Below are 14,886 nucleotides of genomic sequence, written 5' to 3' on the forward strand. Positions count from 1 at the left end.
TTTTTGCATGACTGTAGTGGTTTCCTGGATACATTCAGTGATGAATAGATTAAAATGAAACTACCGTGGAAAATGATGACGATATGAGCAAATAAGAAAAACATTATTATATTTATATTTTGTTCCGTGATAGTAAATGACTTTCCCTTCATATAAGAAATCCGAAAATAAAGATCAAATCATAATTCACACTTAAAATGTTAAAAAAGATACACATACAATGAGAAAGTTGAAAATTGTAACTGCATAAACTCAGGTGTTCCGCCTTTTGCTTCATCTCGTCATGCCAACCTGTTAACTATCAATAAAACCATCAGGTATGCCATCGTTCACCGTTTATACGTCTAATATCAAACTACACGACTAATGAAAAGGACTGTATACTAAACCTTCTAAGTTATAAATAAAGTTAATCCTTTGCAATGGTAGGAACACGCGGCAAACAGCTGATATCATGGAATGTAGAAACCACAAGAGGTGAACGGCTGATATAAAGGAATGTAGGAAACACACGAGGAGAGCGGCTGATATCACGGCGTGTAGGAACAACACGAGGTGAGCGGCTGATATAACGCAATGTAGGAACCACACGAAGAGAGCGGCTGACATCACTGAATGTATGAACTACACGAGGAGAGCGGCTGACATCACTGAATGTAGGAACCACACGTGTTGAGCGGCTGACATCACTGAATGTCGGAACTACACGAGGAGAGCGGCTGACATCACTGAATGTAAGAACCACACGAGGAGAGTGGCTGATATAACGCAATGTAGGAACCACACGAGGTGAGCGGCTGATATAACAGAATGTAGGAACCACACGAGGTGAGCGGCTGATATCACTGAATGTAGGAACCACAAGATGTGAGCTGCTGATATCACGGAAGGTAGGAACAACACGAGGTGAGCGGCTGACATCAGTGAATGCAGGAACTACACGAGGAGAGCGGCTGATATCACAGAATGTAGGAACCACACGAGGTGAGTGGCTGATATAACGCAATGTAGGAACCACACGTGTTGAGCGGCTAATATCACGGAATGTAGGAACCACTCGAGGTGATCGGCTGATATCACAGAATGTAGGAACCACACAAGGTGAGCGGCTGATATCACTAAATGTAGGAACCACACGAGGTGAGCGGCTGATATCACGGAATGTAGGAACCACACGAGGTGAGCGGCTGATATCACTAAATGTAGTAACCACACGAGGTGAGCGGCTGATATCACGGAATGTAGGAACCACACGAGGTGAGCGGCGGATATCAAATAAAGTAGGAACCACACGAGGTGAGCGGCGGATATCAAATAAAGTAGGAACCACACGAGTTGAGTTTAAAATGTGTTATAGGCTCACAAAGATACCGTGCATGCATGATCGATATTTTGTCGAAAATTGTCGAGAATGAAGTCAAATTTTGAACGGGAGTTAACGTTGGACAGTAATTGGAATATATAAGATATTTTAACATTAAAAGTTTCAACATTTGTTTTAAATTCATCGCAATCGGTATATGCTTGCTTCCGTCCTGCAGTTGATTACACAGAAACACAGCTCAAGCACAAGTTCAATCTAGGTCGTACATGCATGTTCCGTTTCTTTAATTAAATCAAAACAGACCATAGATAGTCGATTTTATTTTTATTATGATACCCCAAAAAACATCTTCAAACCAATACAATACAAACTCTTCATATTCCACCATTTGCAGACATTGACCAAACACAGATAAACAAAATACTACTGAAAAAGGCGTATCAGTAGAAATACTTAATATGTACATTTCCACCTCCCGTTTTTCTGATGTATGATGTACCCACCCTCCTGAAATGGTATTCTACTAAAAAATACTGAGGCGTAACTGTCTTGTTCGCGCATACGTGAACCATTAAGACAAAATTTTGTTTTTATGTCTTACATATAACGCAATAAAAAAACCTAATTTCAATATTCATTGGAAAGACACGAATAATATCCAATCGCGTGAGAATTAATCTTAGACTAGGAAAGATCGATATCATTTCGGAAGTAATGAAGAACAATATTAAGCCACTCATAAATACAACAAATAATTAACTCTTGGTTTAAAACTATATAACTATATACTATATATCAGTTTAGAAACAGAGATTTTAAACATATTTCTGCTTCAACATTTCTTCATGATATCGTGTATCTGTATATCAACTATGTGGCTTGCCATCATCAATGTAAAAAATAACAATTCGTTAACTTTGAGGTCAGCATTTCATTTTCGTGGAATAAATATTCTTCTGTACTTTTTACCCGGCGATTACTTCTTGTATATATTAACATTCACCTTAACTTTTAACAATGGTTTTTATTTGTTTTTATTTTCAAAATCTCAGCTCAATCCTGTTTGCTCCGTTGTTTATCGTATTTCGCCCCGCTAAACAGCGTTATTTCGCCCCGCGGGACGAAAAGACGAGGATCTTTGTTCTTTCGCCCCCTGTAAAGCCGTTGAAATACAATATCCAGAAATTGCAATTAGAACAATAATAGTTCAATGGGATGCAGTCAGAAAAAAAGTTTTTAAAGGATCGCCGCTACGATAATTACCTTTATGTAATGTTTTCAAGATTATATTTTCATAGGCATTAGCAAATGAACATAAAAGACAAGGTACTGTACTGACATATTTCACCTGATTATTACAAATATAGTTGTTTTTCGGCAAATTTTCATAGTTCGTTTTACATTTTAACTTGAAAGATTACTTACAAGTTGGATCTATTTCCTTACCTTTTCCAACAGAAATGAAAAGTACTATCACAACATGTTTTTGCCATAAACGTGTCTTCCACAATATTTAAAACCACATACATTTATAGTCATCATAGTTAACTAATGGTGCTGACGACGAAAATAATGAGTTCATGATAAAAGACAATATCTACACAAATGATCACTATTACATAAAAGTTAGGTAATTCACAATAAACTTCAACCAGTGTTCTTTCTATTGTAACCATATGTTTTGTCTAAAAAAGAGACAATATGTGTGTATCTTTTTATCTGTATAAAACATACAGTATTGTATTTTCATGTATTTCTTCGTCCTATGAGTTGCATGAAGGTCGATCTAAACCGGGTGTCGCAGCAACAGAAGATGAAGAGTGTTGCTCCAGGGAGAATCGCGCTACAGACATTTTCACCGCAGCTAAAGTAACTAAGTACCTTCTGAACACTGCTGATATCCATTCCCAGGTCCACTTTACCGTAGGTAAGCATAATGAGAAGGGTTTGGATGGCCGTCATCAACTCGAGACCGGCAAAAGTAAACATGCACACTGATATTGCACGGATGACCTCCTTCTGTTGGTAAGTTTCAACGACATCGTCTGACTGACTGATGCGCTTCAAGGTATAGAGGCGAACAGTGAGAATGATACCAACTGTTACCATACAGGCGATCGGAAAGGCGTGCGCAACCGAGAGAATACCAAGGTAGACGTCTCTTTGATAAAACTCGATGTTAATAGCATTGTCTCCAGGGAACGGTACACAGCATTCACGTTGGATAGTGGGGTCAAGTTTGGAAATCCAGGGAACCGATAGGAATCGGATCAAGTACATGGCGGGTATGTATGTACAAGCACCTAGTATACATGCCAACACGCAGAACGCAATAGTCTTCCGGGAGGTCATCAATACTTTAACCTTCTTGGGAGCAAACATCATGATCAGTCCCTGTATGGCTAGACCAACTTTCATCAAGTTGATCGCAATGTTCATAGCCATTGGGGTATCAACATTTACTCTTGTGAATACTTCACACCACTGAAACTCCAGATAATCTCGGTAGAGGTCATTGTCGCCAAAAAACTTTATGCTAAGGGGAACACGGACAAAAAGGCAAAGCGTTGTCATGACCATGATACCGGAAACGAGTTTCTGTACACCTATGTAATCTTTTTGGCGCCGAAAAAGGATGATTACCACAATGGTAAATACCAGAGATATAAATGAAAGTATCGGAAGTATAAATGCCGTCCATTTGGCTGCTATGTCCGGTATGTTCTTATTTAGGCGTACCAAGAACATGTCAATATCCATGTTGCCATTTTCGCTGGTCATTATTTTTCTGAACGTATGTCACAGTTGCTGGTTTCCAGATCTCAGTCTTTATAAAAGAATGAACTGATACTAACTTCATTGTTATTTATACAATGTTGATATATCACGTGATACATTTTGTTCCAAATCATTTATACCGATTGGTCGGATAGGGAATTTCATAGCAAAAACAGAGGTGAGAAAGGATATACATTTGCACATGCGTCGTGTATAAATCATCATACATCTTGTTTTCATTTTCACTTGTGAGACTCCCCGGGATATTTGAATGTCATCACGTTGACTAATATCTGTTGGTGCCTCTGACCTTTGTTCATCCATCCTCCTGTTCCCCAGTGTGGATGAGTACAGATTAACCAGCTTAAATCTTGGTTAATGATATCATATATAGTTATTAGATACAACTGTTTGGAAACCATACGGTGATTAAGTTTAAACACCAGCTCCGGTTTATTGTGCGGTCAGAGTGTGAACCCCAGGGGTGTTGGTAAACACGGGTTTCGACTATCGGGGCGGATTAATAAGTACCAATGGCATTGTTTAGACAATGTTGTTTCAGCCAGCAGGCGGTAAAATATCGATTTTAATTGATTGGTTTGTTTTGTGGTTGTATATGAAATTAACAACAGAATAATTGTCGCCATTGTCATAATAAACAAGATCAATACACTGTACAAAATCTACCTACATTTTATATACAGTTTGAATGGTTTGTACATGTTAAGTTAAAACAAAGCATTTTTGTGAGCTATGTAAGTCTACAAACGTATTAGATTCTAAAACAAGTAAGGATTTCAGTACATTTCTGGTTGTGAAGGATACTTAATCTGAATTGTGGAAGCTTGCCATTGTATATAGAGACTGGGCGCTATACTAAACCTGAAGTGTCGAAGTTTGTCATTGTGTATAGAGACTGGGCGCTATACTAAACCTGAGGTGTGGAAGTTTGTCATTGTGTATAGAGAATGGCCGCTATACTAAACCTGAGGTGTGGAAGTTTGCCATTGTGTATAGAGACTGGCCGCTATAATAAACTTGAAGTGTGGAAGTTTGCCATTGTGTTTAGAGAATGGCCGCTATACTAAACCTGAAGTGTGGAAGTTTTCCATTTTGTATAGAGACTGGCCGCTATACTAAACCTGAAGTGTGGATGTTTGTCATTGTGTATAGAGACTGGCCGCTATACTAAACATGAAGTGTGGAAGTTTGCCATTTTATATAGAGACTGGCCGCTATACTAAACCTGAGGTGTGGAAGTTTGCCATTGTGGTAGCACACCACAGTAAGACAGCCATGGGCAATTTTTTTTTGTTAAGCAAATAACTCCTGTATTATGATATGCATAAAAAATGAAAAAATAAATATACACTATAATTGGTATATTCAGTATGAAGAAGTACATACAGGCTTCACATTTATTAAAACAAAAATTAATCAATTGGTTCCAGATTTTAAATATCCGGATTTTCCGAACGTGTGTTTACACGGGAAATTTAGTTTTGCCTACAGCGAAAAATGGAAGCCCACAGGAAAGGTAAGATAGCGGAAAAACTTAATTTACAACATATGTCCAAACAAGATTAATTCTGTCTTTGGGATAGAGATGTTTAATTTTAAATAGGTTTCAGAACAGAAATTGTGTGGAGAATTGTGCCATTTTGGGTCAAATATCATAATATTTTGCAATTTTTGAGAATTTTTTAAGCTGTTACCATGGTATTCACAGCTCTAAAACTCACAGAAAATATCAGCTTACTTATCCTTCAGAGCTCTATTAAAATTGCAAATGTTGTACAGATTTCAAATATATATAGTTTATTCGAGGTTATATGTAAGGTTAACTGGCAATATTTACATATCTAAAACATGTGCCATATTTTTCAGAATTTGGCATTTTACTGTACACTGCTACCTGTGTATAAAGAATGGCCGCTATACTAAACCTGAGGTGTGGAAGTTTGCCATTGTGTATAGAGAATGGCCGCTATACTAAACCTGAGGTGTGGAAGTTTGGCATTGTGTATAGAGAATGGCCGCTATACTAAACCTGAAGTGTGGAAGTTTGCCATTGTGTATAGATAATGGCCGCTATACTAAACCTGAAGTGTGGAAGTTTGCCATTGTGTATAGAGACTGGCCGCTATACTAAACCTGAAGTGTGGAAGATTGTCATTGTGTATAAAGACTGGGCGCTATACTAAACCTGAGGTGTGGAAGATTGTCATTTATATAGAGACTGGCCGCTATACTAAACCTGAGGTGTGGAAGTTTGCCATTGTGTATAGAGACTGGCCGCTATACTAAACCTGAAGTGTGGAAGTTTGCCATTTATATAGAGACTGGCCGCTATACTAAACCTGAGGTGTGGAAGTTTGCCATTGTGGTAGCACACCACAGTAAGACAGCCATGGGCAATTTTTTTGTTAAGCAAATAACTCCTGTATTATGATATGCATAAAAAATGAAAAAATAAATATACACTATAATTGGTATATTCAGTATGAAGAAGTACATACAGGCTTCACATTTATTAAAACAAAAATTAATAAATTGGTTCCGGATTTTAAATATCCGGATTTTCCGAACGTGTTTTTACAGTGTACACGGGAAATTTAGTTCTGCCTACAGCGAAAAATGGAAGCCCACAGGAAAGGTAAGATAGCGGAAAAACTTAATTTACAACATATGTCCAAACAAGATTAATTCTGTCTTTGGGATAGAGATGTTTAATTTTAAATAGGTTTCAGAAAAGAAATTGTGTAGAGAATTGTGCCATTTTGGGTCAAATATCATAATATTTTGCAATTTTTGAGAATTTTTTAAGCTGTTACCATGGTATTCACAGCTTTAAAACTCACAGAAAATATCAGTTTACTTATCCTTCAGAGCTCTATTAAAATTGCAAATGTTGTACAGATTTCAAATATATATACTTTATTAGAGGTTATATGTAAGGTTAACTGGCAATATTTACATATCTAAGACATGTGCCATCTTTTTCAGAATTTGGCATTTTTACTGTACACTGCTACCTGTGTATAGAGAATGGCCGCTATACTAAACCTGAGGTGTGGAAGTTTGCCATTGTGTATAGAGACTGGCCGCTATACTAAACCTGAGGTGTGTAAGTTTGGCATTGTGTATAGAGAATGGCCGCTATACTAAACCTGAGGTGTGGAAGTTTGCCATTGTGTATAGATAATGGCCGCTATACTAAACCTGAAGTGTGGAAGTTTGCCATTGTGTATAGAGAATGGCCGCTATACTAAACCTGAAGTGTGGAAGTTTGTCATTGTGTATAGAGAATGGCCGCTATACTAAACCTGAAGTGTGGAAGTTTGTCATTGTGTATAGATAATGGCCGCTATACTAAACCTGAAGTGTGGAAGTTTGCCATTGTGTATAGAGACTGGCCGCTATACTAAACCTGAAGTGTGGAAGATTGTCATTGTGTATAAAGACTGCACGCTATACTAAACCTGAGGTGTGGAAGATTGTCATTTATATAGAGACTGGCCGTTATACTAAACCTGAGGTGTGGAAGTTTGCCATTGTGTATAGAGACTGGCCGCTATACTAAACCTGAGGTGTGGAAGTTTGCCATTGTGGTAGCACACCACAGTAAGACAGCCATGGGCAATTTTTTTGTTAAGCAAATAACTCCTGTATTATGATATGCATAAAAATGAAAAAATAAATGTACACTATAATTGGTATATTCAGTATGAAGAAGTACATACAGGCTTCACATTTATTAAAACAAAAATTAATAAATTGGTTCCGGATTTTAAATATCCGGATTTTCCGAACGTGTGTTTACACAGGAAATTTAGTTTTGCCTACAGCGAAAAATGGAAGCCCACAGGAAAGGTAATGTAACAGTGTCATTATTTAATGACATTTGGGTATTATTTAGATTTATCCATTTTTGTACTACTGTGCATGTACAGGCTCCGTATTTATCATATGTATATGTGTACGCAGTTGTATCGTATGCTATTTATATATATATATATGTAAACCTGTTTAACAGGTCAGAGGTCAGAGTTATTTTTATAGTAGAGTGACCATGGGTCAATGCGCACCCGCGCTTTTTAGGGTAGCGTCACTCCCGTACTAGGCACCGTTGTGAGTGGACGTGTATATGTTGCGTCTATATATTTAGCGCATCCGTGTTGTACCAATCTACATGACTGTGAGTACTTCATACTTTCTAACTTTAATGTATATTGTATTGTATGTAGTAATATATGGATATGTTGAATGTCAATTATTTCCTTTATAAATTAATTGAAATAATTTACTTATTGGTAAAGATTGTCCAGAAATTGAATTTCCCGCCACTTTGTTATTAATTATTCCGTGTGGATAAACGTTTTGGTTTAGCTGATAGGCGTTATGCATTTAGCCTTTTATATTAAACATTGTAGTTAGTATACGCTGCCAGTACATGTTAGTAAATATTGTTTATTTTATTATTGTAGCATTTATATGCGCTGTAATATTGTACGGGTTGTCTCCCCGGGAGTCGAGCCCTCTTCGTCAAATGAAGAGGTAGGTTTTTTATATGGCTCCATTTATATTGTGTTGGTAGCATCATTTTTAAGAATATCCATGTACATGAGAAATTGTCATTGTTTGTATAAGCGTTACGCACTTGCTACTTTGTCAGATCTGTAATGTGCATAGTTCAGTATTAGTTGTAACGTTTATGATTACGCCTGGGTTAATAGGTGTTTTTGAATCTTAGGTTCTAAGCGTTATGCTTCCGGTTGCGTCAGGTGCGTACACCTGTCGTGTTATTGTGGGATGGATTATTCCACTTTGAGATTGTAACTATTTTACTTATTGTTGTTATTTGTTATTTTAGGGTGTTTTATGGACTAATAAATTATGAATTGGAACTCAAGCGTTGGAGTCATGGTGTAGACAATTTGAATAACCGACCCGGCTCAAAACGACCGGTTACAGTAAGATAGCGGAAAAACTTAATTTACAACATATGTCCAAACAAGATTAATTCTGTCTTTGAGATAGAGATGTTTAATTTTAAATAGGTTTCAGAAAAGAAATTGTGTGGAGAATTGTGCCATTTGGGTCAAATATCATAATATTTTGCAATTTTTGAGAATTGTTTAAGCTGTTACCATGGTATTCACAGCTCTAAAACTCACAGAAAATATCAGTTTACTTATCCTTCAGAGCTCTATTAAAATTGCAAATGTTGTACAGATTTCAAATATATATACTTTATTAGAGATTATATGTAAGGTTAACTGGCAATATTTACATATCTAAAACATGTGCCATATTTTTCAGAATTTGGCATTTTTACTGTACACTGCTACCTGTGTATAGAGAATGGCCGCTATACTAAACCTGAGGTGTGGAAGTTTGCCATTGTGTATAGCGAATGGCCGCTATACTAAACCTGAGGTGTGGAAGTTTGCCATTGTGTATAGAGAATGGCCGCTATACTAAACCTGAAGTATGGAAGTTTGCCATTGTGTATAGAGAATGGCCGCTATACTAAACCTGAGGTGTGGAAGATTGTCATTGTGTATAGAGAATGGCCGCTATACTAAACCTGAGGTGTGGAAGTTTGTCATTGTGTTTAGAGAATGGCCACTATACTAAACCTGAAGTGTGGAAGTTTGCCATTGTGTATAGAGACTGGCCGCTATAATAAACCTGAAGTGTGGAAGTTTGCCATTGTGTATAGAGAATGGCCGCTATACTAAACCTGAAGTGTGGAAGTTTTCCATTTTGTATAGAGACTGGCCGCTATACTAAACCTGAAGTGTGGAAGTTTGTCATTGTGTATAGAGACTGGCCGCTATACTAAACCTGAGGTGTGGAAGTTTGCCATTGTGTATAGAGACTGGCTGCTATACTAAACCTGAAGTGTGGAAGTTTGCCATTTATATAGAGACTGGCCGCTATACTAAACCTGAGGTGTGGAAGTTTGCCATTGTGGTAGCACACCACAGTTAGACAGCCATGGGCATTTTTTTTGTTAAGCAAATAACTCCTGTATTATGATATGCATAAAAAAAATGAAAAAAATAAATGTACACTATAATTGGTATATTCAGTATGAAGAAGTACATACAGGCTTCACATTTATTAAAACAAAAATTAATGAATTGGTTCCGGATTTTAAATATCCGGATTTTCCGAACGTGTTTTTACAATGTACACGGGAAATTTAGTTCTGCCTATAGCGAAAAATGGAAGCCCACAGGAAAGGTAAGATAGCGGAAAAACTTAATTTACAACATATGTCCAAACAAGATTAATTCTGTCTTTGGGATAGAGATGTTTAATTTTAAATAGGTTTCAGAAAAGAAATTGTGTAGAGAATTGTGCCATTTTGGGTCAAATATCATAATATTTTGCAATTTTTGAGAATTTTTTAAGCTGTTACCATGGTATTCACAGCTTTAAAACTCACAGAAAATATCAGTTTACTTATCCTTCAGAGCTCTATTAAAATTGCAAATGTTGTACAGATTTCAAATATATATACTTTATTAGAGGTTATATGTAAGGTTAACTGGCAATATTTACATATCTAAAACATGTGCCATATTTTTCAGAATTTGGCATTTTTACTGTACACTGCTACCTGTGTATAAAGAATGGCCGCTATACTAAACCTGAGGTGTGGAAGTTTGCCATTGTGTATAGAGACTGGCCGCTATACTAAACCTGAGGTGTGGAAGTTTGGCATTGTGTATAGAGAATGGCCGCTATACTAAACCTGAGGTGTGGAAGTTTGCCATTGTGTATAGATAATGGCCGCTATACTAAACCTGAAGTGTGGAAGTTTGCCATTGTGTATAGAGACTGGCCGCTATACTAAACCTGAAGTGTGGAAGATTGTCATTGTGTATAAAGACTGGCCGCTATACTAAACCTGAAGTGTGGAAGTTTGCCATTGTGTATAGAGAATGGCCGCTATACTAAACCTGAAGTGTGGAAGTTTTCCATTTTGTATAGAGACTGGCCGCTATACTAAACCTGAAGTGTGGAAGTTTGTCATTGTGTATAGAGACTGGCCGCTATACTAAACCTGAGGTGTGGAAGTTTGCCATTGTGTATAGAGACTGGCTGCTATACTAAACCTGAAGTGTGGAAGTTTGCCATTTATATAGAGACTGGCCGCTATACTAAACCTGAGGTGTGGAAGTTTGCCATTGTGGTAGCACACCACAGTAAGACAGCCATGGGCATTTTTTTTGTTAAGCAAATAACTCCTGTATTATGATATGCATTAAAAAAATGAAAAAAATAAATGTACACTATAATTGGTATATTCAGTATGAAGAAGTACATACAGGCTTCACATTTATTAAAACAAAAATTAATGAATTGGTTCCGGATTTTAAATATCCGGATTTTCCGAACGTGTTTTTACAATGTACACGGGAAATTTAGTTCTGCCTATAGCGAAAAATGGAAGCCCACAGGAAAGGTAAGAGAGCGGAAAAACTTAATTTACAACATATGTCCAAACAAGATTAATTCTGTCTTTGGGATAGAGATGTTTAATTTTAAATAGGTTTCAGAAAAGAAATTGTGTAGAGAATTGTGCCATTTTGGGTCAAATATCATAATATTTTGCAATTTTTGAGAATTTTTTAAGCTGTTACCATGGTATTCACAGCTTTAAAACTCACAGAAAATATCAGTTTACTTATCCTTCAGAGCTCTATTAAAATTGCAAATGTTGTACAGATTTCAAATATATATACTTTATTAGAGGTTATATGTAAGGTTAACTGGCAATATTTACATATCTAAAACATGTGCCATATTTTCAGAATTTGGCATTTTTACTGTACACTGCTACCTGTGTATAAAGAATGGCCGCTATACTAAACCTGAGGTGTGGAAGTTTGCCATTGTGTATAGAGACTGGCCGCTATACTAAACCTGAGGTGTGGAAGTTTGGCATTGTGTATAGAGAATGGCCGCTATACTAAACCTGAGGTGTGGAAGTTTGCCATTGTGTATAGATAATGGCCGCTATACTAAACCTGAAGTGTGGAAGTTTGCCATTGTGTATAGAGACTGGCCGCTATACTAAACCTGAAGTGTGGAAGATTGTCATTGTGTATAAAGACTGGCCGCTATACTAAACCTGAAGTGTGGAAGTTTGCCATTTATATAGAGACTGGCCGCTATACTAAACCTGAGGTGTGGAAGTTTGCCATTGTGGTAGCACACCACAGTAAGACAGCCATGGGCAATTTTTTTGTTAAGCAAATAACTCCTGTATTATGATATGCATAAAAAATGAAAAAATAAATGTACACTATAATTGGTATATTCAGTATGAAGAAGTACATACAGGCTTCACATTTATTAAAACAAAAATTAATAAATTGGTTCCGGATTTTAAATATCCGGATTTTCCGAACGTGTGTTTACACAGGAAATTTAGTTTTGCCTACAGCGAAAAATGGAAGCCCACAGGAAAGGTAAGATAGCGGAAAAACTTAATTTACAACATATGTCCAAACAAGATTAATTCTGTCTTTGAGATAGAGATGTTTAATTTTAAATAGGTTTCAGAAAAGAAATTGCGTGGAGAATTGTGCCATTTGGGTCAAATATCATAATATTTTGCAATTTTTGAGAATTGTTTAAGCTGTTACCATGGTATTCACAGCTCTAAAACTCACAGAAAATATCAGTTTACTTATCCTTCAGAGCTCTATTAAAATTGCAAATGTTGTACAGATTTCAAATATATATACTTTATTAGAGGTTATATGTACGGTTAACTGGCAATATTTACATATCTAAAACATGTGCCATATTTTTCAGAATTTGGCATTTTTACTGTACACTGCTACCTGTGTATAGAGAATGGCCGCTATACTAAACCTGAGGTGTGGAAGTTTGCCATTGTGTATAGAGAATGGCCGCTATACTAAACCTGAGGTGTGGAAGTTTGCCATTGTGTATAGAGAATGGCCGCTATACTAAACCTGAAGTATGGAAGTTTGCCATTGTGTATAGAGAATGGCCGCTATACTAAACCTGAGGTGTGGAAGATTGTCATTGTGTATAGAGACTGGCCGCTATACTAAACCTGAGGTGTGGAAGTTTGTCATTGTGTTTAGAGAATGGCCGCTATACTAAACCTGAAGTGTGGAAGTTTGCCATTGTGTATAGAGAATGGCCGCTATAATAAACTTGAAGTGTGGAAGTTTGCCATTGTGTATAGAAAATGGCCGCTATACTAAACCTGAAGTGTGGAAGTTTTCCATTTTGTATAGAGACTGGCCGCTATACTAAACCTGAAGTGTGGAAGATTGTCATTGTGTATAGAGACTGGGCGCTTTACTAAACCTGAGGTGTGGAAGTTTGTCATTGTGTATAGAGACTGGCCGCTATACTAAACCTGAAGTGTGGAAGTTTGCCATTTTATATAGAGACTGGCCGCTATACTAAACCTGAGGTGTGGAAGTTTGCCATTGTGGTAGCACACCACAGTAGACAGCCATGGGCAATTTTTTTTTGTTAAGCAAATAACTCCTGTATTATGATATGCATAAAAAAATGAAAAAATAAATGTACACTATAATTGGTATATTCAGTATGAAGAAGTACATACAGGCTTCACATTTATTAAAACAAAAATTAATAAATTGGTTCCGGATTTTAAATATCCGGATTTTCCGAACGTGTTTTTACAATGTACACGGGAAATTTAGTTTTGCCTACAGCAAAAATGGAAGCCCACAGGAAAGGTAAGATAGCGGAAAAACTTAATTTACAACATATGTCCAAACAAGATTAATTCTGTCTTTGGGATAGAGATGTTTAATTTTAAATAGGTTTCAGAAAAGAAATTGTGTAGAGAATTGTGCCATTTTGGGTCAAATATCATAATATTTTGCAATTTTTGAGAATTTTTGAAGCTGTTACCATGGTATTCACAGCTCTAAAACTCACAGAAAATATCAGTTTACTTATCCTTCAGAGCTCTATTAAAATTGCAAATGTTGTACAGATTTCAAATATATATACTTTATTAGAGGTTATATATAAGGTTAACTGGCAATGTTACATATCTAAAACATGTGCCATAATTTTCAGAATTTGGCATTTTTACTGTACACTGCTACCTGTGTATAGAGAATGGCCGCTATACTAAACCTGAGGTGTGGAAGTTTGCCATTGTGTATAGAGAATGGCCGCTATACTAAACCTGAGGTGTGGAAGTTTGTCATTGTGTATAGAGAATGGCCGCTATACTAAACCTGAAGTGTGGAAGTTTGCCATTGTGTATAGAGAATGGCCGCTATACTAAACCTGAAGTGTGGAAGTTTGCCATTGTGTATAGAGAATGGCCGCTATACTAAACCTGAAGTGTGGAAGTTTGCCATTGTGTATAGAGAATGGCCGCTATACTAAACCTGAAGTGTGGAAGTTTGTCATTGTGTATAGAGAATGGCCGCTATACTAAACCTGAAGTGTGGAAGTTTGTCATTGTGTATAGAGACTGGCCTCTATACTAAACCTGAAGTGTGGAAGTTTGCCATTGTGTATAGAGAATGGCCGCTATACTAAACCTGCAATTCAACTATGTTTCTTTGTATGCATTGTATCTCTCATTCTGATGAATCTGAAATTCAATGGAGTTGTGATTATTATAACAAAATCATGAACCTCTTTTACAAAGGTTAATGATATTTCACTAGATTAAGTACATATGCATTTTAAGATAAGTGTATCTTTTTTTAAAATTAATGAGGCATATCTGA

The 14,886-nt window shown here is 36.6% G+C and overlaps 1 long non-coding RNA gene across 1 annotated transcript; it reads left to right on the forward strand.

The window, feature by feature from the left end:
* Window positions 1-8,323: 8,323 nt before the first annotated feature.
* LOC117328558 lies at window positions 8,324-9,009 on the forward strand. The gene is made up of 2 exons (XR_004532981.1): window positions 8,324-8,659; window positions 8,976-9,009. It is a non-coding gene; the product is annotated as an uncharacterized LOC117328558 (long non-coding RNA).
* Window positions 9,010-14,886: the final 5,877 nt, after the last annotated feature.

This window comes from Pecten maximus, chromosome 5, assembly GCF_902652985.1.
Source record: "Pecten maximus chromosome 5, xPecMax1.1, whole genome shotgun sequence".
NCBI lineage: Eukaryota > Metazoa > Mollusca > Bivalvia > Pectinida > Pectinidae > Pecten > Pecten maximus.